Source organism: Cydia splendana, chromosome 23, assembly GCF_910591565.1.
Source record: "Cydia splendana chromosome 23, ilCydSple1.2, whole genome shotgun sequence".
In the NCBI taxonomy this organism is placed as follows: Eukaryota; Metazoa; Arthropoda; class Insecta; order Lepidoptera; family Tortricidae; genus Cydia; species Cydia splendana.
In genome coordinates, this window is record NC_085982.1 from 7,816,113 (window position 1) to 7,843,609 (window position 27,497).

The window sequence follows — 27,497 nt, forward strand, 5'->3', positions numbered from 1 at the left end:
TTAAAGTGTCTTTGTTATTAGTTTCATGGCGCTTTTTAGGGTTCCGTACCCAAAGGGTAAAAACGGGACCCCATTACTAAGACTCCGCTGTTGTGAAGTTCCCAATCCGCATTGGGCTAGCGTGGGGACTAAAGCCTAAAACCCTCTCGTGAGGAGGCCTGTGCCCAGCAGTGGGAAGTATATAGGCTGAATTATTATATTATTATTACTTACTTTAAAAGCCCCCAAAATGGACATAATTACTTCAAAACACCCCAACAAAATGTTTGAAAACAAATCATACCCCGGGAAAAATTGAAAATAATATACATAGTGGCAGGCTTTGCAATATTCCACCGACATTGTAATAAGAGTAAGGATTTAGTTCTACCCATAATTGCCTGCAACTATCAAGCGGCATTCCAAGTTTAAAAACATTATTCTCGATTTGATATTCATTTTCCATTAACTCTCAATACAATGAGTCTATCTATCAGCCTAATTCGAGTTTTGGTTATAGCTATGGTTCATAACTATGGATGAACAATCAGATGTAGCGTGTGGTCGGCGCCGGCTAAGGCGCATGCGACTACCTGGGTACGCTAGGTAGTACAATACATTATACCTGCAGGGTAAATGATGATTGACATATTTGTAATATGCCTACTCGAAAAATAAACTATATTTGCGATACAGCGAGGAAATGCCGCCGGCATCCTTGGTACAATGCCTCAGGGACCTATTTTAGATTCAAGCTAGTTATTAATTTCGTTTAGTAGTACCACTGTATATATATTGTATGTAAATAAATGATTTTTCCCATAAAACTATCTTTATTATAAGTACCTACATTAAATTGCGCCCTGAATTTTTTTTATGGCGACTCCAGTTTGCGGTTTCTAATACAATAGGCAAATTATATACTCTCCAACTAGCTCAGCTTAAAAACTAAAACATCCAATCAAAATCAGATGTTTTAAGTGCGAATGTGTCCGTAGACTTTGCAACGGGCAATTTCTTCCGACTATTATCTTACTCCGCAGGCAAGCCGCTTAGCGGTGTTATGTATGCTTAGGGGATGTTTTCCTGATTCAAATTGAATTTCCTATTGGCAGTTACTTTCAATATTATATTATATTATATATCTTTCCCATCACGGAATAATGGTGTGCCGTACCTTTGGGAGGCGTGCGCGGAGGAAAACCGAAGCCAACACGTGTCTTTACGGCTGCTGCTTTTGACATTTTAATGAAATGTAAGGGGTACACCGAGCGGATGCTGCCCTTGCCAGTGTCATGGGATGCACGCAGAGGCAGCACCCGCCAGGGTGTAAGGACTATTGAGAGTTGATGGAATCTAAAATGAACTAGGCTATAGGGTGAAGGCCTTTAAATCTGTGCGTGCGGAATGCAATAAATAGAGAAGCATGGCGGGAAACAACAAAAAAGGCCGTACAACGACCTCAATGACCACGACTGCTCTGACAAGAGTATCCGACTAAGAAGAAGAAGATAGGGTGAAAGCGATGGACTAAGTGCTGAGGGTATAAAAAACCGGACGCCTGCCTAATAAAACGCAATTTTACTTTCGGCAGAAGGTGACTCGCCCTCACAAGATGGGTCCCCACAAAAAGCGACATCTAAGTAGGATGGCTCAAGGGCAACATCGGTGTGAGCGGATCAGGGGTGTCGAGAGGTGTGCGCCGCTTTCTACCCTCGGTTGTACACATATTATGAATATTATTGTACTGACAGTGTACCCGGCCTTTTTTACCGAGCCACTGTTCCTTGACCCTACTCATAATACTAGAAATACTTATAAATTTGACGATGATGCTGTCCTTATTCTAAAGAATCACAAATTGGCTCAGTGTTTTTGACTAAAATCGCAACCATTACTGAGCGATCGATGTGAAATGGAAACTTTTCAAAATGGCGGAGCTATTGTGGTCCGCGAGGTCGACCGGCAGACAGATTTTTAGTTATTGTGTTTTCTCTGCAATTACTTTAATACATCTTTGTTAACATTATTATATAAATTATATATGTAGGTTCCTTTATTTGTTGCGTTCCCAATTTATTTGTATTGTTACTTCCTTTATACACAGTTCCTTTGCGACTTTCTTGATATAAAATAATTTAATTAATTTTCAACTTTGTGTGCTACACGTGTACAGATGAGTTTCTGGATTTTCTGTACAAAATAAATATAAAAAGGCTTTTACACTGTATTTTACTTTAATTAATCTGATGATGGCCAAACATTTTCTCCATTATCATTTAAAAGCTCTGTTTATTTCACGTATTTTTAAGTAAAAGTATCCATTAAGAGATAAAGTATATTTTAATCCCTCGTAACAAGAGTACAAACGAAATTCGAAGGTAATACATATTTCATTAGTCTAAATGGATGTGTCTGAAAGGGTGCAAAACCTGGGTTTTATCAAAGCTCTGATATACTCTTTTGTACTCAATTAACAAACATTACATACCCACAGATGTCGTGCAAAACTGTTTTCAAACGTATTTTCACGGAAACTTACGAACGTGTCTTGCTGTTTCAGTCAGTGTCGGTACAAAAAGTACTGTGGTTGACTGAAGTAGCATGACAAACGAACGTTTCCGAGAAAATACGATGGAAAACAATTATGCACTACATCCTTAGAGCATTTAGTAACTGGTGAGGTCATCGCTGTCATTTTGCTGTACGAAGCAGTCTGCCGATTTTTGCGGGGGAGGGACGTCTAATGTATTGCTATTTCTACATGATTTGTACGTAACGTGCAAATAGCCATGTCAGTCCATACAAAAGTTTTCACAGTTGTGCAAGTTGGGTAAGCTCTTAAAGGCGACTCCAGTTATTAAATGTTCTAAGACTACATCTGAAACTACATTTGTGTTAGGATGATTTGATTTTCCGTATTCCGTCCAGAATGAGGAGCTTATCAAATGTGCCAAATTGTAAAAAAAATCTAAAGAAAATTCGTCAAAAAATAAAAAAGGGCCTATTTAGCACTTTGAATAGTATCCTACTCGACTGACAGCTAACTGACTCGCTACTCGACTAAATACTAAACAACGGGCGTAAACCTCCACTTTACGACCGGGAAGTAATCAAAACTTACCCGTTCCTGTTTACAATGTTATTAGGATTAGGTTAGTTTAAACAATAGTTTTGACTGTTAATCTATAAACAAGAATGTCATATATTTTATGTCTTGTTGGGTTTATTTATTTTTGTTTACAGTAAAATGCTTTACAGTACATATGGTGTTACTTTACCGCCCTAGGGCGGGTTTAAGGACAATACGTGCCTATGTCAAAAATTTAAAGGGCCAAAATGTACTGTAAAATGTTGTACAATACACGTGCGAAAAGGTAATTCGCAACTCGTGTCGATTTAAAACACTCTTTTCGCACTTGTATCGTAATGTACCATTACGATTACTTATAATACCATATACAGATTTAGTGCATAATTATTTTCCATCGTATTTTCACGGAAACGTACGAACGTGTCTTGCTATTTCAGTCAGTCTCGGTACAAAAAGTACTGAGGTTGACTGAAGTAGCATGACAAATACGAACGTTTCCGAGAAAATACGATGGAAAATAATTATGCATTATTTTGTATCTTGTTGTGTTTATTTGTTATAGTACGATAAAATGTTTTACGATTACTTAAAATACTAAACTTTCTATAGGTGTTAAGATTACATAGTATGTAGTTGAGATCATAGTCTAATAAAACATGGTCTTCCATTCCCAGAGTGACACGCGCCTACGTCACAACAACATGGCCGCTATATATAGCGCTATCGCATATTATCATATACCGCTGTCGCATGATGACGTAGGCCCATGTCAGTTAGGTGACCTAGAAAAGACGGGAATGGAGTACCAGGCGGAGTATATTATTATACCATGGTTGAGATGATTTGGACTTGTAATTTTTTTCTTACTTAAGATTCTTAGTAAAATATTTAAATAAAATGCGGTATGATTATTTAAGAACGCATGCATACTTATTGAAACGCGTATTTAGATTTAAAAGTGATACCGTCAATCGGGGTGAATAGGGATGGCTGGGGTGAATAGGGACAAACCGAAAAATTTGATTTACCTGACAACTTCTTATAAAATACCCACACAAATTATATCATACGATTGAAAATAATAGTCGATTTTGTATGATGCAACTTGTGTATTTTTTTAAGAAATTGATAGGTAAATCACATTTCAAGTTTTGTCCCTATTCACCCCAGTCATCCCTATTCACCCCGGTTGACGGTATCGGTAGTTATATTTTACGTTTTAGATATAGGTACTTACGTGCAAGAGGGAAACCAATACCTACGTCAATTTTTTTCGTCTATATACGATATGTCAGTTTCTGTTTGAAGAAACGTCACTTTTGATACTGACATATCTAATCCATATCGTATCTAGACGTAATATTTGACGTATCTTAAAGTTCGAATCGGGCCGCACGAAAATAGGTACCTACCAAACAAATATAATATCAAACTTGAAAGCGTTTCGTACAAGTTTATTTGTGTGCAGGGGAAAATGAGTTGTATCTGACATCTGACAAGTGCAAGTGAAAACTATTCGATACCAAAGCGAACCGTAGCACCGCAGTTGCGTAGCTCGTAGCTACAAATCGTAGACCCTATCGTAGCAACTGGCGTAGACGCTTCGAGTCGTACATCAAAAGATGAAAGCGGCTTGTTCCGTGCTTTGCGGATGGCGGCCCAATTCGAACAATGCTTATAAGATGTCTCACCGATATGATACTGATCTGTCAGTGTCAAAAGTGTCATTTTTCCAACTAAAAACGCCATCTTGATAGTCACGCGTCGCGATTAATTCCTTTGTTTTTTGCTCATATTGTTTAAAGTGTAATATCGATAGCTTATTTTAATCTTATTATACAGTAAACTAATATGGTAGTGTGCAGTTAATGGAGAATTAATCTTGAAATGCGTTTAACCACCATTTTGGAGTCAACGGCCGGTAGTCCACGTGCTACTTGTAAAGTCCAGCTATCGCTTTACAAGAGCTAATAAAATCGTACACTGTCTTGTACTAACCGTACCATTTTAGTCGTATTTAGCTCCTAACACCTTGATACTGGCGAAATAGTCCCACTGGACTGAAACCATATTTCCATTATTATTCAAAATTAAGAAACCAGATAAAAATTGCACGCTTACTTCCTGTAGAGTATTTTCTAATGTTAAAAAAAAGGTTCTAAATGATAATACCTTCAGAAAAAAACATTGTCTTTATTATAACTGGCGTTTGGCTGAAGTGATCTACATACACAAGTATACTAAACCAATCCATTTTTCTCAATGATTGATTGATTGATTGATACAATAGGCCAGACGATATGGAACCTTATGCCAATGACAATAGAGCCTTGACACGTTAAGGCATTCATCCATAGAAAGGGATTATAATATCCTTTCAGCATTTCCGCGTTATAAAGGACTTATCCAAATACTTGTTGGTTTATGACTTAAGACGTTTTGGATTTGAATAGTCATCTAGTACTATCTTACAAAGAAAAAGACATATAAGTATTTAAGTATCTGTTACGTAAGTCTTTTTAATTTTGGAAGGCAACACAGGCCTTCGATTTCGCTCGTTCATGTCGAAAAGACGTAACTATATAAAACATTCTTTGTAATATACGTCTTTTTGAAAGTAGGTTAGAATAGGCTGTCGGGTTTTTTCTATCGTTTCAAAAGGACGTAACTTTATACGGGTTTCTTTGTGAGATACGTCCTTTTGATTTTGTGTTCGCTGTCGATTTTTCCCGTTATCTATTGCCCCCAAACTGTGGGTCTCGATTGATGCTGTCATTTGTTTCACGGTACACGCCTCAAGCGATGTTTGGTGCAGGTATTTGGACCCCAAATTTTGGGGAGCGGGGTAAATATGTTCGGACAAGGTATTTTATACTCAGTATGCGGAGATTGCGGAGTATTTGATTTTGACAGACGGTAGACGATAATATTGGTTTATTTGGTAGTTATGGGATTAAAAACATATATCTGTCTAATAATCTACAGACTCATATCTAGTCAAATCGTTTTTGTCACAATAAAAGATTTAGAATCATTAACTCTTCATCTAACATCAATTCTTTTATTGATTTTATTTTATTTTCCTTTTGTAAGAATTTGATATGTTTTCTGAAAGAGCTACGTATTTGTATAAAGTTATGTACTTACTGAGTATAATTGCATGAATTCTATAGTAATCTAAATTGTATTTTTCTTAATTACTCGTAATGCATGTTAATTATAAGATGTAATAATGTTTTGAAAAGATGTGTCCCGCCGAGTTTGTTGCCGGTCCCATATTGGGATACCCTCCTCCAATTGAGGGGGGATTTAAATCTTCTCGGGGCAGAGGTGTAGGGTTGGAGCCGGTAAAGGTTTATTTGACGTTCATAAGCGCATTGTAATATGCCTACTTGAATAAACTATTTTTTATCTTTATCTTTAACTTCGCGTTGAAGATTCAATTGATCATTTTAATTTTAAATAGTATTTTTTATCTTTCATGAAGATATACTACAACATTTCCAAGTATAATTATAATTAAAATGCATATTTGGGTATTACCTAATAGTAATAAGGTATCTTATACCGATAAACGAGCAATTCTTGTATATATATTAATTTCTATATAATTTATATATTTTGGGGATCTCTGAAACGGCTCTAACGATTTCGATGAAATTTGCTATATGGTGGGTTTTTTGGGGCGAAAAATCGTTCTAGCTACGTCATAACTCATATCTCTGGGAAAACGCGCATTTTTGAGTTTTTATATGTTTTCCGAGCTAAGCTCGGTCTCCCAGATATTTTATTTTATATGAGCATTTTACTAAAAAATTAACTGGTATCACAACTGACATGCAAAATACGTAAAAATACTCGGTACGAAGCAAATACTCGTACCAAATACTCATTAACAGATCCTCATGTAAACCGATTTTGAAGGGCTCCCGAGGAGATTAGATTGTGTCTCGCACGTGACGTCGTCTCTTAGATTAATGACAATAATGACGTATTCATACTGGTTAAGATATAATCTTCAGTAGAGTGACCAGATGTCATGAATTTTACGGGACTCCTATTTTCAGCTACTAAATTTGTCATGTCTCGATATTTAAGGAATTTGATTCAGGATAGAACATTGGCCCAAATTTTTGATTAATTACACCAAAACTTACTGAATTTGTAAGCGATTTTTAGTAGTATTAGGTACTTTAAATTTCTTAAAAATGTAGAGAATTTTAGAGAACTTACATAAAATACTATTTATTGGCACACCTCCTGGATAGGTGTGTAGATTTCTAGCAATATTTGTACAATGCTTACGTGACCAGAAATGGCCGCTCTATCGTGAGCGCGGACGTCTGGCCTGGTTCGGTATTTCGGTGGTTCAGTGGGAATCTGCCGGTTCCTACACAAAAACAGGTGATGCAACAAAAAAATGTTGTGCGCTAAATTAATTTTAAACTTAAAGTATTAAAAAGTTTTAAGGTCAGTATGTATCTATGGACTTTAGATGCCTGAAAATAAATGACATTTGATTTGATCTAACCCTTGTACCATAGAAGGCACATAAATAGATGTAACGGAACGTTTTACTTTAATATGGCAACTAGAGTTGCCAACTTTTTTTTGGTGGAATATAATATTTTCCAGAATAAGGCATCAAAAATATAGTACATTTCAAAAAAATATAGTACTTTTAGATAAAATACTAAACATGAGTGTAATATACGTTTAATTGGAAATATAGTATTTTAGCGTACTATATATTATATAGTATTGTTCCAAAAGTATATAGTACAGAGAGCCAAAATATAGTACAATACTATATAATATAGTACGGTTGGCAACCCTAATGGCAACCCCGTGGGTGCCCACCCTGCTCGGGCCGCTTTCCCGATTTACCATGTGACCAAGCAGTATGTATTTTTGGAAAGTGCATTTGATTAATAAAAGTCTATTCATGTATTGGAACCTATGTTACATTTAAACAACCCTATTGTCTCTGATTTTGTGTGTGCCTGTCCTGTTAAATAGAAAATCTATGGTAACCCTAATCTTCAGGCACAGGTACTGTATGACGAGTTGAATTTTAAGGTTGTTATCATAATATGCAAATAGAACTAACGTAATAAGGCTGTAAACTACGATGTCTTGAATAGGGACAATCGGAGTTTAATTATATACAAGGTGTTTCCCAAGCCCTTTCTAAAATGATTGTTTCATAGATAACATGAATATTTTTATTATTTGGGCGATAACTTTTAGACCGACGCTTTTCACGTCTATGGCGTTACCAATAATGACTCTAGAGTTACCAAAAAATCGGCAAAAAATAACTTTCGAATGAAATGCCGACATCCGATAGGATAAGACTACGAGTACATTAGAAGAAGACTACAGTACTGCTTCTTGTCTAAAGCCGACCACTGACTGACAGTCCGCCGGACGATATCAGCCGGTCAGTTGTTCGGAACTGTACTGAACTGTGAAATTTTTGTTCTTACTGACAGGCCGATACCGTCCGGCGGCCTGTTATTCAGTGGTTCATTGGCTTTATATATCTAATAGGGTAAATCGTCAATTACTGGCCACCGTTAATAACTAGCCACTTTATATTATATACACTAAGAATTAATTATATTTCATCTATAAACAGAATTCATTTTAGTATAAGGTGGCCAGTTATTAAACAGTGGCCACTGACTGACGAATTACCCTATCTAATAAAAAAAAAAAACTATTGAAAACTAAAATTTACCCACCTCAAGGTAGTTGCAGTTAGTTGTATTTGTATTAGTTATTGTTATTATTTTTGCTTGTATGTAAATTCAATGTGGCCTATTTGCTGAATAAATGTTGAAGTTGAAGTCAAGTAAGAAACAACAGCAGACACCTGAAACTATAATTTATTTCTAGATAGGTACAAACAGCAACACTCCTATCTGTACATTGGTGGACCTTATTACAAAAAGCATAAGGTCCACCGATGTACAATTAACACTGTGGGTGATAGTACTAAAGGTCTACACGAACGCACTATCCTGTCATCTATTACCGAGATACTGTCTTTTAAAAGGCACTTTATTTCCTTTTATCTGTAAAAATCAAAAAGGCGTATGTTGCTTTAAAGGCTGGCGTCCACTAGACTCGCCGAAGCGAATCGCAATAATTCGCCTCCTATATTTTTATTACACAAGAATCGGCGCGCCGCGGCTCTTCGTCAATGGACGCAGTTGCATAGAAAATATAGGAGGCGAATTATTGCGATTCGCCTCGGCGAGTCTAGTGGACGCCAGCCTTAGCAGCCATGGCGGTTAAGACTTTCTGTAAACGTATAAAGACTAACTATTACGAAAAGGCATATGTTGGTCTAGGATATATGGCGGTTACGACATTGTGGAAAATACGAACTAGTGTAACGGCGCCGATATCGGACCTGACACATAAGCCAGTATATTATAGTAACTGGTATAGTAAAATCAAGAAAGTACCTACTTTAGTCCTTAAAATTGGTTTACAAATAGTTTGCCTACGAAACAGGAGGTACCAGGTTCGAATCCTGGTAGGGGCATTTATTTGTGTGTTTATCACAGATCGTTCGTGAGTTATGGATATTTTCTATGTATTTAAATAAGTAATTATCAATCTATTATACAGGGTGGCCAAAAAATAAGTGCATTCCCGTTGCCAGGGAGGTTTTGGGATTATACTGAGCAACTTTTATTATGGGACCAACCCCGAAAAATACCCTCCCATAGAAAATAGACCAGCCAAAATGTATGAAACAGCCAAATATTTTTTTCGCGATTTCGGGGTTGGTCCCATAGTAAAAGTTGCTCAGTATAATCCCAAAACCTCCCTGGTAACGCGAAGGACTTATTTTTTGGCTACCCTGTATATGTATGTATACAGTCGTCTAATACCCACAACACAATAATGAGCTTTTTATGAATAATATTATAAGGTCCAGTATCCTAAATGACAGAGACAGGCCTAGTAGTGTTCCATTCACGCCTTTTTTTATACGGAACCCTAAAAAATAAATTTAAATGATTACACTTAATTGCATTAGTACTAGATTAAGACAAATGGGATATAGGGTCTCGTTTAATGTTTATCCCAAGACGAAAAAAGGTTCACTCACTTGACCCAGAAAACTTTGCTAAAGTTTGGCACAATTCTTTATTCTTTGAGTTTTTTTTTTAAGTTGAATATTGGCCCAGTTCTTTATTCTTTGAATTTCTTAAGTTGAATAATTAGGCCAAGTGTGTGTGTGGAAACGAGCACCGAAAGTTTCTAACCACCGCATATTTTTAGAAGTTTTTATTTAACTTGCAATGTAGGTATGTACCGTAAAATGGGGTGAGTTGGGACAAATCCGAAGTTCAAACCTCAATAACACAACACAACACACATGACATAAAGTTGTTTATAATGTTCCAGAGCATAAAGTAAAACCATCGCGACCCTTATTGACTTAGCAATAAAGTCCAAAATCTGGAATTTGAACAATCAAGCATCCGCAAAGTTCATCTCACAGAACTTACATTGCCCGATGGCAATTTTGCCGCTAGTCACTTTGCAAGTTTGCACTATATTGCAATGACTATGTTCTAATTACTATCAAAGTTGGTCGGAACTCGGAACTTTAGGTCGCGTAGTACACTGTTTCGCTAGAGCGGGCGAGTAGAGTTCTCACAACTATTGATACCTACCTAATAATAATAATAATAACAGCGAACGGTCTCATAGCGAAGAGTCTCGACCACCACCTAGAGAGACTCTCGCTGGGTGGTTGGATCAAGGGTCAGATGCAGAAGGCGGTAATATTGGACACGGCGCGTATAGTACGTCGGTTCCTCACTCTGCGGCCCTGACCACCGGCAGCTTGGGCCAAGCCCCGCTGCCGGCGGCACCCTAGGTTAGGTTTTTTATAATGTGTTTATATGTATTTTTTATTGTTTTGTAAGTGTTTTTATATTTTACTTTTATATTCATATTATAACAAACCTAACTTAAGACGAAAAATAAATAAAGAGAATAATAATAATACCTAATACCTATGACCTTATTTTAAGTTTTTTATTGCATTAAAAATACATTAAGACGAAACAGGAGCTGAGTTTTAAATATTTTAGGTAAATATACCCGTCTCGCTAACGGAAGCGGCACCTAAAAGTAGTGCGATAAGGACAAGGCGAAAAATCCTGCGTAAAAATCTCAAAAATCGAGGTTTCGTACTCCTCTGTTTCCTCCTCCAAAACTTAACCAATCGTAACCAAATTTGGAAATCTAAATGATTATGAAATTATCTGTGTCGGACCGTTTTGCTTTTTTGGCTAATTGATATCAGTTTTGAATGCCACGCCTCTCGTTGCGGCATAGTCAATTAGGCCATTTTGGCCATTTTTGAAGGGCTCTAGCGCCTTAAAAAACAAAAATATCAAAAAAAGCAAAACGGTCCGACACAGATATTGACAATATTAATCTGTGTTGAAAAAATCATTGCTCTAGCTTCAAAAACCACGGAGGAAAACGAGGAGTACGTTTGTATGGAGAAATGACCACTCCCGTTGGCTCTTAACATAGGTTTTTACAAATAATTACAAAGAAAGTAACTATTAGTCAAACCCGTTCTTTATCGGTTCCGGTGCAAAAGTGCCTATAATGCTCACGGCATTACCCCGCTGGATGGCTAAGGACAGCCTCTGCACCAGACACGATTCGGAGCGGGGATCCTCTCCCTTTTGCCTGAGTCGACGGCCTATGTCACGCGCAAATTGTTTCGCGTCAGCACCCCAGCAGCCCGCCGTTTCCACCGCAAAAGGGACGAAAATATACCCCGAGCCCAAAGGAACATATTTTTGGCGCTTCACCGCCGCCTGAGACTCAGCCGCCGCTGCAGCTGCGCGTGCCGCGAAAATGTATAGGTACAAGTGTTGGCAGAAAGTTAATGCAAATTGAAAATGCTGGCCATTAACCATTATTAAATTGAATCGTAAACTGTAATCGTCCGTTACGTTTTAAGGTTCAATTTATAATGGTTAATGGCCAACATTTTCAATTCGCATTAACTTTCGGCCAACACTGATAGTACCGCACTACATTAACGTATGGGCAATATGGTTGGAAGGTTTTATTTAGATCAATATGATTTTATCATACTTATCTAAATAAAAGGAGTACCATTACATGTGGATAAGGGTTAAATAAGAAAATGAGCCTTTATAGCCCTTAAACTTTGGGTATTATCCACAGAAAAGACCTGTACATGGTTTTGAGTTTGACTCATCTACTATTGCTTTATTTTACTACAACTACAATATATCACAAATCATTTCCAACCAGACCAATTATGATTAGAGAGCAACACGATTCGCTAATTACGAAATGCCACTAATTCCCTAATTAGGCGCGGCTGTTTTGCTAACGCTATTTTACGGCGTTTGTGTTCGACTGAGTATGCTGACGGTACGTAATTATTGGAAAATGGAGTTTGTATCTGATTGTTAGTTTCAGTTATGAGAACTTATGAGGTGACGGAAAATTTCCAAGTATGCGAATGTAGGCAACATTTACATTTTCACACTTACACACACAGTCACACACTCTAATACTACGATCTAAAAAGTTACACGAATCTAGCCGTCCCCTTCTATTCTATTCTATTTAAGTAACATAATATATTTACATTTATGTCTGGTTAACCGAGCGTTAGCGACTTAAAATCGGCATACCTACCACAACATAATAATTTTAAAATGTAACTAAATTAAATTTTGTATTTTGGAGCAAAGTAAATACATTTTACGGTAAACATTACTCAAAATATACTTTATTCATGTAGGCCTAGCAACAAGGTTTTATGAATCGTAATTAATCTTAATCTAATTATCAGAGCAATTTATTGATGTTAATATTATTCCATAATAACATTGGATTTATTATACAGATCAAATTTAACACTAAGAATTTCACAAAAGTAGCGTCAAACATAAAAAAAATTATAAAAAATACTAGTCTATAATTTCTAGTGTCCGACCGAAGGTTCGGTTTCGGTTTCGGCCAGTTTCGGCCAAAAAATCATGTTTCGGCTGTAGTTTCGGTTTCGGCCAAAAAACGGCCGAACCTTTCGGCCGGGCCGAAACTTACGTAATGGTAATTCGGACATAGACCAAAAGTTGGGGAATAAGTAGGACAACAATATTAATACCTACATATACTGATTCATGTATAGGTACAGAAATTAATTGGTTTATTATAAAACACAATTCCACTAATGAGGGCGCTACTCGTCGACCGGCCAGAGCCAGAGCCAGGCCAGTCTTAAGAGGCTGTCAATACCTATAACGCGCACACTGTCTAATCGTATCGGAGTGAATGAGATAGCACTGTCACACGTAGCCGTTGGCCGAGTATCAGTTAGGCCCGAGTAGAACGAGGTCTTTTTCGCTCATTCACTCACTTATTCAGTCATTTTCCTATCTACCTCTAAAGCTAAAGGCTACGCTCAACTAGTGCCGCAAAGTTGATTTTCTCAATAGTTAATATTTTGCGAGGCTGAACAGCTGACTATTGATTAAAACGAAGAAAAATCCCTTAAAAGTGTCCCCAGTACAGTTTTTCATGCGAATGCTCGACCTTAGCCTCACTTTTTACACCAATTTACCTTTGGTTTGTGTTCCACATGTCCTCTACTTCAGCTTAGCTTTGGCCTCGCTGCGCCATGCTCGCTTTTTAATACAATGGACATTGGTTGGAGTCTGTGCTCAACTACTTATCCTGAACCTGAAGCACGGCTTTGACTTCGCATGAAAGTTCGCCTCACTGGGGCACTTCGGACTTTTAGGCCCAGGTGAAGATTGGTACCCGGCCTTGCGATATTGTTAACAAAAAATTTCGCGCTCGCTGCGCTCGCGTTTTTGGTTGACCCTGTATCTACATGTTAGCTTGACTGATGAATAAATAGAGTTAGACTGAGAAAATTCTGCAATGATTTTGATAGCATACGCAGTGCAACTAGTGCAAATGTTATTTATACGTCACCATTTCATAGAAGTTTTGACGTTTAAAATAACACTTGCTCTGCGTGTGTTATCAAAATCGTTGCAGAATTATCTTGGTATAACTCTAGTAATTTTCTTAAAAAACTGCTTAAGTAACATCAATTTCAAGGACATTGTGTGTTGACAGCCCCATAATATGCGTGTAAAAGCGGTTTTATGACATTTTTTCAACGATTTTAACAAGTCTACAAAAGTTTCGGTTTCGGTTTCGGTTTCGGCCGAAACTAGAGCCAAAGCCGAACATTCGGTTTCGGTTTCGGCAAAAAAACATGTTTCGGTCGGACACTAATAATTTCTAGAATAAAATCTAAATGACAAAAATAACATTAAATGGATTAGCTACTTTAGTTAGTTTATTTTTCATCACAACTCTTTTTCGACCCAACTTCTTCACTTTAACGCGACATTTTAATTAAAACAAATTCCTTAACAACCATTGTGCCATCAATCTTCAAAGCAGGTGAACAGCTGTTCCACAGATCACGTCAAATAGACGGAACATATCCTACAGTTGACACGAGACTGTATCATCATCTTCCTGGCGTTATCCCGGCATTTTGCCATGGCTCATGGGAGCCTGGGGTCCGCTTGGCAACTAATCCCAAGAATTGGCATAGGCACTAGTTTTTGCGACTGCCATCTGACCTTCCAACCCAGAGGGTATCGGAATTATTGGAATATAGCTAGGCCTTATTGTAATTAGTCCGGTTTCCTCACGATGTTTTCACCGAAAAGCGACTGATAAATATCAAATGATATTTCGTACATAAGTTCCGAAAAACTCATTGGTACGAGCCAGGATTTGAATCCGCGACCTCCGGATTGCAAGTCGCACGCTCTTACCGCTAGGCCACCAGCGCTTTTTTTTTACTGTAAGTATAACCTTCATAAAACTTTACAAACCTCAATTAGTAATTAAGTGTCATTTTGTATGGGATTTTGAGTTTCCAAAACGTCCCGCTTGGCGCGCTGTTCAAAATCCTATATAAAAATAGACATATCGCAAACGCGAACGCTCGTCACGCTATACAATTAAATTTACACTTGGGGTTCTATACGGCTACCACCAGTTTTGACATTGACAGATACGCTCGCGTCTAGGTAACTTACTTTCTATGCATCTCGCTCGTACTCGCATATTAGTGCAAGCGAGATGTATAGAAAGTAATTTACGTAGACGCGAGCGTATCTGTCAATGTCAAAACTGGTGGTAGTCGTACTGAGAAATTAAGCTACATAATGCGGAGTCTATACGAGGTATTTAATAGGCCAGACACAGGCATCCAGCAAATCCCAGGGCACAGCATTAATTAGACTAGACGTCTAAATTATTAGGCTGAGTTTACAAAGTAATTGAAATCTCACTTCAAAGGTAGGTACCTGAATCATTTAGCCGATTTGAAGAGAAAGGTCCCTTTAAGGATGACTCACGATAGATCGGGCCGTGCCCGGGCCAAGGCATTCCGACATGTCATTTTCTATGACGGCTGATCGGTGATCACGTGGTGCTTTCCACAGAAAACGAAGCGCCGGAAGCTCCGGCCCGGCCCGGCCTAGCGTGAGTTATCCTTTATAGACTAAAGACAAATAAAATAAGACTCCGAAAACTCGAGTAAGCATTACTAGTTTATAACTGAAATAGGGCATGTCGCTTACGTAACGCTTTTACCTTATATGGCAGCTATCTCAATCAAATTCGTAAAGCTCGAGAATATACTGCCAATTTGCTAGCCAAGTGATTGATTTTATTCTTTTCAATATTTTATATACATGATCAAGAATTTAAATTTAGATGACAATACATTAAAATTAAAATCGATAAAAAATTAAATTAAAAATTAAAATTAATAACATAAAACTAACAAATAACAATCTAAACTATATATTATTACAACTAAAATTAAATACAAAAATACTTAATAATTAACTTAACTATAAGCCCCCCCCCCCACCCCGCTCATAAAAATAACACACCATACAACAGGTCAGCCTGCGGCATGGACCCCATTACACTGGCGGCGTTACCTCTCTGTACCGCTAGGGCGATACGCTGAGAGAGGTACGCGCCAGCCCTACGGCCAAGCCAAGCTAGCCAAGTTGAAATATTACCTGACCCAATACCGCTTTTTCACCAATTTCAGAAGTAGTAGTATTAGTAATCACTTTATTGTACACAACACAGGTTTACAAAAATAAATTACAGTAATGGAAGTACAAAGGCGAACTTATCCCTATAAGGGATCTCTTCCAGCTAACCTTCGAGATAAGAGGAAAACTCCAGTCAGGCCAGATAGACAAAACTTACGGGATGTACAGTAATATTTAAAAAAGTAAACTGACATATTGTCGACTCATAAAATACATAAATAACATTTATAGAATAAAATACATATGAGAAGAATGGTTACGTAAGCGACATTATCGTGGAACGCCCCATTTCAGTTATAAACTAGTATGCTAAGACTTCAGTTTTCGGATTCCCCATGTTTAATAGTAGTAAACTATTGTACAAAAAGACATTAAAAATAACATAAAATTAGTAAGAAGTAGGTACAAAGGCGAACGTATCCCTTAACATCTTAACCTCCTCCTTCTCTTTCTCTTTAAGCCTTAACGTCTTTGTTCATCGTTTTTTGTAACAGTAAATCGCCAAAGAGATACTTAAAGCAACAATTGAACACTAAGGCTGTCATAAAAATACCTATCACAACAACTCTTCACACACTACCAATTTCAAAAATGGCGATATCAGTTCGGCAGCCCAGAAAACTGGCCAGTCCATAACGTCCATTTGGACATGTTCCAACTTGTCAACAAAAACTGGAGGAAACTCTTCCCAATACCCGCGCGTCGCTTAGCGAAGATTTCCATTTTGTAGTATGGGAGACGACCTCAGTATTCGTGTTTCGTAGAAAACATAAATACATGGGAGAAAATATTAATAGCCAGATCGAAATAATAATAGGTAAATTGTGTGAAGCTGTAAAATATCATGTAATTAATAAAAATAATAAATAAATAAATATTGGGGACATCTTACACAGATCGACCTAGCCCCAAACTAAGCATAGCTTGTACTATGGGTACTAGGCGACGATATAAATATACTTATATAGATAAATACATACTTATGTACATAGAAAACACCCATGACTCAGGAACAAATATCTGTATTCATCACACAAATAAATGATTCAAACCCGGGACCAACGGCTTCACAGGCAGGGCCACTAGGCCAGACCGGTCGTCGACTATTATATATCAATTTTATGCAAAATAAAGATATAGAACATTAATTTTTTCGTTGTTTAGACTCAACGAACGCTAGAGAGTAATGGTGTATTCCATTATTTTATCATTAAAGGCTTGGCCACATACAGAGCGCGACGCAGCGCCGCGTCCACGCCGCGCGACCGCGGCACATGCTAACAGGTTACCGACGTCAAACAGACTGCGTCCCGCCGGTATCACGCCCCGCTTCTGTCGCGCCCCGCGCCGCGCGGCCCATTGCGTCCGCGCGGCGCGTGCGCAGCGCTGCGCCGAGCGAACGCGGCGGCCCGCCGCGTCGCGCAAGGTCACGTCAGTAGGATCGGACGTAGGCAGCGAGCGGTGCGCCGCGTTCCCGCGCGGCCGCGCCGCGTTCACGCGCGCCTTGAGGGCGTGTTGAGAGCGTGAGGCCGGCGTGATCGGCGCGCGCCCTGTTTGACCAGGCTTCGCGTCGGCATCACGCGGCGCGGACGCGGCGCTGCGTCGCGCTCTGTGTGTGGCCAAGCCTTTACGCAACATTATTAGAAAAAAAAGACAGTTAAATTGAAGAATACTGTATAGATGTGAAGTATGCCGTAACATTATTTTTGTAACCATAATTTTAACAAAGGTTTTTGAGAGTCGTAATACCTAATAAAGTAGTAGGTAAGTTTAAAATTAAATATAGGCTAGAGTTACATATTTTAGAAAAAACAATTTGCCCATGACGGCTGGTTTTTAGGCAAATAGGAAAATAAACTGTTCTAAAAAGTGATACCTTAACATTTCGTTGCTGTTGATTATGCTTACCTGAAAAAGAAAAAAAAAGTTATTAGTAAAAGGTCCTGTCAAAGGTACATATTATACTCTAGCACACCCAGTCTGTTAGGAGAAAAAGGCGCCAAATTTAAATTTTCTATGAAAGTACAACCCTTCGCGCTTACATTTTTTTTAAACCGCATTATTCTACTGCCAAATTAGGTATGCGAAAGTATAGCTTGTATTTTATAAACATCTCAAATTATACTCGATAACATAAACAAATCTTCATTCAGTCTCACGGCCTATGAGCAAACATACCCGTAGAGACCCTTATGAAATAACTTATTTAGGAGAATCCGAAGTGGGTTAGGGGTCGTCGTGATTAGTAAAACGATCGCATTTACTAGTTTTAGTAGTTTCCTAATAACGTTCGAGGGTCGGAAATATTTTCTGAGAAAAATAATTGAGATGAAAGCAGAAAAGGACTTGAACCCGAACGTATAAAACGATGAAAGCTAAGTTGAAAAGCTATTGAGATTTAGAGATGTTTCTATATAATTATAACAAGAGTAGGAGTACCTATTGAGTGAATGAAAAGATAGCCTTTCATTCACTACAATAGCTGACAGAGTATCATTTTATGTACCTGATATGTACGACATAGTCTTAATTTGTTGTATAATGACATAGTACAAAGCTAAAAAAAATAGTAGTAGTGTAAACCACTTGACTACACAAAAAAAAAACTGAACAGTAAAAAAAACACATCGTTATTACAAAAGTACCTAATTGAGGGAGAATTGGAGATGGTAGACATCCGTAAATGATTTGTCATTGCGCTTGCAAATAAAGGATGACACAGCACCATAGAAACCGAAGCGCCGGAAGCTCCGGCCCGGCCCCGGCCCGGTCTAGTGTGAGTCATCCTTAATCATTCTGCTGCAGTCGTGATCCGGGTATAACTTTAACACCGTTCCAATAAGTCAGTTTACCTTTATAGGGTTCCACACCCAAAGGGTAAAAACGGGTCCCTATTACCAAGACTCCGCTGTCCGTCTGTCTGTCATCAGGCTGTAACTCATGAACCGTAATAGACAGTTGAAATTTTCACAGATGATGTATTTCTGTAGCCGCTATAACAACAAATACTAAAAACTAAATAAAATAAATATTTAAGTGGGGCTCCCATACAACAAACGTAATTTTTTGCCCTTTTTTGCGTAATGGTACGTAACCCTTCGTGCGCGAGTCTGACTCGCACTTAGCCGGTTTTTTCCTTTAATATAAAATTTGGAATATCGCTCGCAGACGTATCTGCTTTTTCTTTTTCTGGCTACCAAAGTATTTGGCGCACTCGGCGAATAAAGTTGAGTTGTACAAACTGCAGTGCAGTGATCTCCTGGAACAGTAACAAGCTACAAGCAACTCGAGTAACTGGGGCGTTCCACTTTCGATGGATTTAAGGAGTTTGCTGTTCGCTGCAGCATATTTACAAGATCCAAATAATTTCAGATTTCTGCTCAAATACTCGTAGGTCTTATTTGGGTCAATTGCCTACAGGGTTCCACCAGAATAGTAAACACTGAAAAACAAAAGCGATTCGGGAAATGAATTAGAGATTCACTAGATATGAAATAGTAAAGATATGTGACGTTCCACGGCAAAAGGTACCATTGCCCCGGCTGAATATTGGAGCGGCGTTAATAATAGCGTAAGCGCCAGTCGCCATAAGGTACCTTTTGCCGTGGAACGTCACATATCTTTACTATTTCATATCTAGTGAATCTAAATCATATCCCGAATCGCGCCGTGTAACAGTTTTGAATGATTCACGATTAGTTTCACTAGACATATCGACCGTGATATGGACCGTGCGGGATATGGAAACGCTGGTGGCCTAGCGGTGAGAGCGTGCGACTTTCAATCTAGAGGTCGCGGGTTCAAACCCCGGCTCGTACCAATGAGTTTTTCGGAACTTGTGTACGAAATATCATTTGATATTTACCAGTCGCTTTTCGGTGAAGGAAAACTTCGTGAGGAATCCGGGCTAATCCCAATAAGACCTAGTTTATCCTCTGGGTTGGAAGGTCAGATGGCAGTCGCTTTCGACGTCAAATCATGGGATTAGTTGTCAAGCGGACCCCAGGCTCCCATGAGCCGTGGCAGAATGCCGGGATAACTCGAGGAAGAAGATATGGACCGTGATACCTTTAGTATAAAAACTAAAGTTGAAAACTAAAATTAAAACTAAGCCTAAAAATAAAACTATACATAGAAAATTTGCCCCAAATCGCCGTCTATTGGCAGCGTGCCCAGAAGGCTGGCAGCATTGCCACGTTGTATGGCAATGCTGATCCGCTGCGCTAGATATGACCCAGCCCTCTGGTCACGCGTCAACTCGACTAACCTGCGGCTACATTCGTTGAAAACCCTGTGGGCGCTTTCCCCCCAAGGCCCCATAGTCTCAACCCCAAACGGCTCAAATATGCAGCCACTATTTATGGCTGCATACTTGCGCCGCTTGAGAAGCTCGGCCGAGTTGGCAGCCGAGCCAGCCTTCACTGCAGTGCCGTGGAGATGGGACAGCGCTAGGGTGTCGGCACAGGTTGCGTCCCAAACCAGCGGCCGTCCCATCTTCCACGGCACTAGGGTCATACCGTCGGGTCTTTTACCGTCATCGCGGGCGAGGCCGGTAGGTTCTAAAACTGCCGGTGCCCCCGCACTGGCTAAGGCCCGACGGATGATATCATTAAGGCTGGCATGGCGGGGGGCACGCCCAGCGCTTCTACCGCAGGATAGACCATGGTGGCCCAACCGGTCAACTGGGTCACCGCAGCGACAGCGATGTGGGGAAACACAGTTCACTCCCAGGCGGAGAGCGACGGAGAGGCGGAAGGTGGAGTAGTCCAAAAGTGTTCCAGTTGATATGGAAGGCAGGGCTTGGAGCCACTGCCCGGATTCCCACTCGGAAGCGGCGAGCAGGCGAGCGCGCTCATGAAGGCTGGTTGCCGTTTGATACAGATTATGCCGTACCAGCCTACAAAGCGGCTCGTCCCAAAGACGCTGTGAATTGGGATTATCGGGCAAGTCAGTGTTTGGGCAAGAATCACTCCATGCATTTCTGGCCTCTAAATTAAAAGGTATGTTTAATTGGTCGATTGGGGCCTTTAGAATTTTAGAAACTAGTACCTGTGAACTATTTGTTGAGGACAGAAATGCAGGGAGCGATACGCTGGACACTTTTCTGATACCCAGGCCACCATGCCGTATTGGCAGGGAAGCTTGGGTCCATGAGCGGTCTTCCAAGTTTATGTTAATAACTGAAATTAATAGATTTTGAATAATTTTATCGATTTTTTCTAAAAGAGTGGGAAATTTCCAAAAATGACTGCACCTTAGAACGTAAGTGAATTTTGGTACGAAAAGGCAGTATCGGATAACGGTGTACGCTACATGAGCATTAATTCTGGACATGCGATCCGAAACTTCGTTGAGGTTTTTAATTTTGTTCTCTAAAAAATCTGAAAATGATTCGTCCAACACAGGTGCCCCTAGGAGGTGAAGTGAGCTTTTCTCCGTAATTTGAATACTAGGAGCAAGACGACGGAATTCAGAAAGTACGAAATCTTTGTCTAGACATGTATCGGAAAAGAAAAGTTCACATTTAGAAGATTAGTATTGTTTTCGAGCTCCGGATAATTCGACGCAGTTACATGCATCTTGTTCACGGGTAACTGAAGATAGCGGGTGGGAATATCGGGAGCTCGAAAAGAATACAAAAGGAAATCACGGTCCATATCCCGGTCGATATACGTCTAAAAAATTATTGTATTAGTTTCCGAAATTTAGGATTAGTATGAGACTAATTTCTCAGTGCCATCACCCTCGACACACGAACCCACGGTGTTATATGTATACAGTCAGCACTCAGCAGCAGAAGTTGCTAAGCGGGCGAGGTGTTCAAAATTACCTGTATGTTAATGACATCGATGATTTATTTTTCTCGAAAATGCAAATGAACGGTTTAATTTCAGAAATATGCGCTAGCTTAATACATTTTTAGGGTTCCGTACCCAAAGGGTAAAAACGGGACCCTATTACTAAGCTCCACTGTCCGTCTGTCTGTCTGTCACCAGGCTGTATCACATGAACCGTGATATAACTAAACAGTTGAAATTTTCACAGATGATTTCACAGTTGCCGCTATAACAACAAATACTAAAAAATACGGAACCCTCGGTGGGTGAGTCTGACTCGCAGTTGTCCGGTTGTTTTTGCCATTATTAGCCATTATTTTCTAGAACTGACATCAGGATTTTTTCTTGTTAAAGTATAAAATATGAGCAAACAAAAAACTACCATCAGTATGACAAACCTCCACCATGTAATCTCCGTGCCCCAGTTTCCTCATATTAGAGACCCCTGTATTCAATTTGGCTTACTACCTCGCAAGATGCTGAGTCTACAATATTACGTTCATTTTCAGGTAAGATACTGAAATATAGAAGATAGTTTGAAACCGAGATAGTCATGTGATATTTAGGTTTTGGAGTTTTCGTGGCATACCGTGGTTTTATAGGTATATATACCATCCCACTAACCCTAGGTTAACTGTATAAACCGCTAACCCAGTGTCAAATTGTAGTGATAACCATGGTAACTCCAGGTTTAACCGGTTAACCCCGAGTTAGTGGGATGGTGCAAGTGGCTCTAAGAAGTTATTTTGGTCAGCTATGGACTGGCTGAACTGGCTTGGCTTCATGAAGTATATTTTTTTCTGTTACAAATCTTATTTGAAAAAAAAAATATTTGATTTTTATTTATAAATCGTTTTGTTAAACATTGAGGGGTCATCCATTAATTACATCATACGTTTAGGGGGAGGGAGGGGGTCACGAAAATGTGACATGTTGTGACAAGGGGGAGGGGGGAGTCACAAACTTGTGACGTCACTTTAACTTCATCAGTAACAAAAAATATTTGAACTATTTTATTCGCTGTACGGTTAAAAAACAAGTTATTGGAACGACGTTTTTATTCGTTTAATTTTCTGTCCCAATCAGTTTTGGTTTATAAAATTACTATAGGTATTTCTTTTATTTTGATAAAATATTAAATCAATATTTGCCGATATCGTTGAAAAAAATGTGACGTCACACCAGGGGGGAGGGGGTCTGCCAAATGTGACCAAGTGTGACAAGGAGGGGGGAGGGGTCAAAAAACCTAGAAATTCTTGTGATGTAATTAATGGATGACCCCTTGGGCACGAATACAAATACAAGTCAGCAGTAATACTCGTATTATTCCCATTTTTAACTCGTATTTCGACACCGTGATAAATACTGGACATAATGTTTGACCCTATATTTCCATTTTTTGACATTGGAAATGTCTTTTCGTTCGCTCCAGTATAGGGTCCGATTTCACGAAAAAGTGCGATCCCCTTATATCTCGGAAAGTTGTGAAGATATGATATTTAAAAAAGGCTCAAAAGACGCATAATCACGAGAGCTGTAAGGTGCAAAAATAATTATTCGAGAAAGTCAAAAACGAAAAAAGTTATGGTCGAAATAGTGAAAATAAAATTCAAGTTTTTCCGAATTTTTGATTTTGGTGCTCGATAATTTGGAAACGAAGAATGATATCAAAAATTTGAGAAAAACGGCTCTGGACAATGTAGTCAGCTAGAATTTGAGCCTAAAACAAAGACGATCGGGTTAAGGGTTTGCCCTGTAGCCTAACCTTAAAATAGTCAAAAAGTCAGAACGACATTTTTCACATGACATTTATGACTTCATGTTTCGCAGAGTTCGTTATCGGTGTTTGTTGTGAATTATCGGGATTACTTGCACTGCGTGGGCATCAAAATCGCTGCAGATTTTTCTTGGTCTAACTCTATCTATCCTGTTTGAGACGGGCGTAGATAACGTGTTCACTATTCGACAATCTATGCATTCTTGTGGTGGTGGAAATAGAAATAGAGGTAGAGGTAGAGGTAGTGGTACAGGTAGAGGTACAGGTACAGGTACGGGTACGGGTAGAGGTAGAGGTAGAGGTAGAGGTCAAGGGTAGAGGTAGAGGTAGAGGTAGAGGTAGAGATAGAAATAATTTTATTCGTGAGCACAAACACAAAATAAAAACTTATACAGAGAAACATAAAAAAGAGAAAGTGCCACGAAATGGTCTCACCTCAGCATGTTGCTGGCGGCTGCTAGCAGATAGCTGATGCTGAACCCTGGCAGTACCTAGTGGAGCTCGGGTTTAATACAACATAAGCACACGCTGTTTTGGTCATCGGACTCGTCTCGATAAGCACTTAGGAGAGTAGTACCCAAGATAGAGCTGATGCTGAACCCTGGCTGTACCTAAAGGAACTCGGGTTTGTTGCAACATAGGCACACGCTGTTTTGGTCATCCGACTCGTCTTGATGAGCACTTAGGAGAGTAGTACCCAAGATAGAGCGTTGCTGAACCCTGGTTGTACCTAGCGGAACTCAGGTTTGGTGCAACATAGGCACGCGCTGTTTTGGACATCCGATTCGTCATGATGATCACATGGTAGAACATTACCCAAGATAGCTGATGCTGAACCCTGGTAGTACCTATTGGAACTCAGGTTTGGTGCAACATAGACAAACGCTGTTAATTATGGTCATCTCTCGTCGCGTCAAACTGCTGTCAAGAAAATTTCATATCTTGCAGCAAATGGGCCGCTGCCGATCAAGACTCGAGTGACGATAACGGCGATGTGGCTACCACTTCTCGAGTTGACTACGGATTTGCCGTGTAATAATTTTCTTGTACTTTGAACATTCATATATCCTGCTTATTAATCGAAAAATGAAATATGTACCTATACGTATACTTATGCGCCACGGCGACAATTATTCAAACTTCGATACGCGTGTGGAAATTTTGCAATTTATTTGTTCACATGCGTTATGTCCAGGATACTTATGTTAATCTAAGAATAAAATAATTATCATTCAACGTTGTAGTTTTATTTTGTAACTTTTTCCTTATCCAGACTTTCTCGTCGCTCAGCGACAATATTTTTTCGAATTCCGAAGATTCATTTCCAATGTGCTCGATAGTCGTGTGAGGCACGAAATCTGTGAATTTTTTTTTTAACCTGCTGGCCAAGCCAATTAAGGTGACAATCGCTATCGCTCCGACAACGAAACGCTATATGTCTCTCTATCACTCTTCCATATTAGTGCGACAGTGACAGCTGCGTTTCGATCGCTACGGAGCGTAAGCGATTGGCATGTTGGCTACGCGACCAGATGACATTACGTAGTCGTATTGAGCTGAAAGAGGTTTAATACTCACGACCTTCCTTTTTAGGGTTCCGTACTCAAAGGATAAAAATGGGACCCTACTACTAAGACTCCACTGTCCGTCTGTCTCTCTATCTGTCACCAGGTTGTACCTCATAAACCGTGATAGCTAGACAGTTGAAATTTTCACAGATGATGTATTTCTGTTGCCGTATAACAACAAATACTAAAAAGTACGGAACCCTCGATGGGCGAGTCCGACTCGCACTTGTCCGATTTTTCGTGTCGATTAAAGGGTGGGTCAAACGTCAAACGTCGTCTACTTCAAACTAACCTAATTAGGCACTCTGATGTCGGTATAATCAGAAAACTAATCAGTAAAACTACAGAACTGCTAGCCGGAAAACTCCGATCCACAAAAGCGGTACAAACTAGGAAGCCCAACTTACTGAAGGCATTACACGTTTCATATGAAAAACTTTATTAAAGGCTGGCTTTGTTCGGTCATCGGTTCTGTAGACTTTCCATCGCAGACACCGCATTGTGACGCGTTTTGTAGTAGCCTAAAATAGGCTAACGCAAGTTAATGATGAGATGACGGGCGACAGAGAGGTATGGAAAAAAAAGACATGCTGCGCCGACCCTAAGTGAATGGGACAAGGGTATAAGCGACTGATGAACTACTAATATGACAGTTCGATTGATCAATTTACCTTTCTCTCTAATTTGACCTCGTCATTTTAATACAAAACCAAATTGATTACGTAGTAATGCGGCCCATTGACTAGCTATTTTGGTATACAGTAAAATCCGTTTATTATGACTCCGCTTATACTGACCAACCGCTTTATACTATGACGTAAATACTGTGCGAAGTTTGGTTTCCTTATAAAATTCTTTGTGACAAAGTCAGATAAGATGACTTCGCTTATAGTGACAAATCGCTTATGCCTATACATCCTATTTTTATGAAATTATGTCCGGTTATACTGACACATTCGCTGGTTTTCGTGGCCGTCCCCACGTCTTTCCCTGCGAGGACGTTTGGTGCGTGCGTGGCGTTAAAAGTTGTTTTAGTTTGGTTTCTCGGTGAAAGTTGTTAAATTGGTACAATGTTAAATAAAACTCATCTCTCACAAAGTATTTTAAATTAATTTGGAAAAATTAACAAAAATAAGAACTTAATCAGCTATGCTTTATATGACGTCCCCTTAGTATGACGTGTTTGTCACTTCCCTTCGATGTCATTATAAGCGGATTCTACTTTACTACCAAAGGCTAAAATGGGACTGCATGGGCAGACCACGTATGACGTACACACACAGAGGTTGGCTAAACTAGCCACGATGTCACAACGTAACCGCCGACGTGTTGGGCCTAGGGGGAGATGGCGGGACGATCTGGATGCATTTCTCAGCAACTGGACGGATACTACATTCAATCGGGAAGATGGAAGTATTATAATATAATATAGTATGTCTTTCCCATCACGGAACAATGGTGTTCCGGACCTTTGGGAGGCGTGCGCGGAGCCGAAGCCAACACGTAGAGGCCCTTTTGACACTTTAATGAAATGTAAGGGGTACACCGAGCGGATGCTGCCCTTACCCGTGTCATGGGACGCACGCAGAGGCAGCACCCGCCAGGGTGTAAGGGCTATTGAGAGTTGATGGTATCTAAAATGAACTAGGTTATAGTATTAATATAGTATTATTATTATATAAGGGGGGGGCTTTACCCAGCATGTAGCAGTGAGACACTTTATAGGTTCTGCCCGCGACTTCATCTGCGAGGAATGATGATAATTTTGATTGATAAAAACTACCCTATGATGTCCTTTCTTGGGACCCAAACTATCTTCATACCAAATGTTGTCCAAATCAGTTCAGCGGTTTAGCGCAAAGAGGTAACAGACAGACACACTTTCGCATTTCTAATATTAGTATAGATATGGATTAAAAGCAGGAAAGCAGGTTTTCCGCTGGCAGTCGGCTAGCAGTAGACGGTCGGGGAGGCCTTGTACTACATGGAGGCGATCAGTTGAGAAGGAGGCTGGTTCAACTGGACTCGGCTGGAAAGTGCTGG

General features: G+C 39.4%; 1 protein-coding gene and 1 long non-coding RNA gene across 2 annotated transcripts in view; one reads left to right on the forward strand and one right to left on the reverse strand.

Annotated features, from left to right (window-relative positions):
- The window catches only part of LOC134801803 (B-cell receptor CD22-like), a 700,667-nt gene that overhangs the window by 478,974 nt on the left and 194,196 nt on the right, over nucleotides 1-27,497 (reverse strand). The gene's annotated exons all lie outside the window — the stretch shown is intronic.
- The window catches only part of LOC134801915 (uncharacterized), a 177,424-nt gene continuing 164,755 nt past the window's right edge, over nucleotides 14,829-27,497 (forward strand). Inside the window, exon 1 of the long non-coding RNA XR_010145744.1 lies at nucleotides 14,829-14,996. This is a non-coding gene — a long non-coding RNA (uncharacterized LOC134801915). The remainder of the gene's footprint in view (nucleotides 14,997-27,497) is intronic.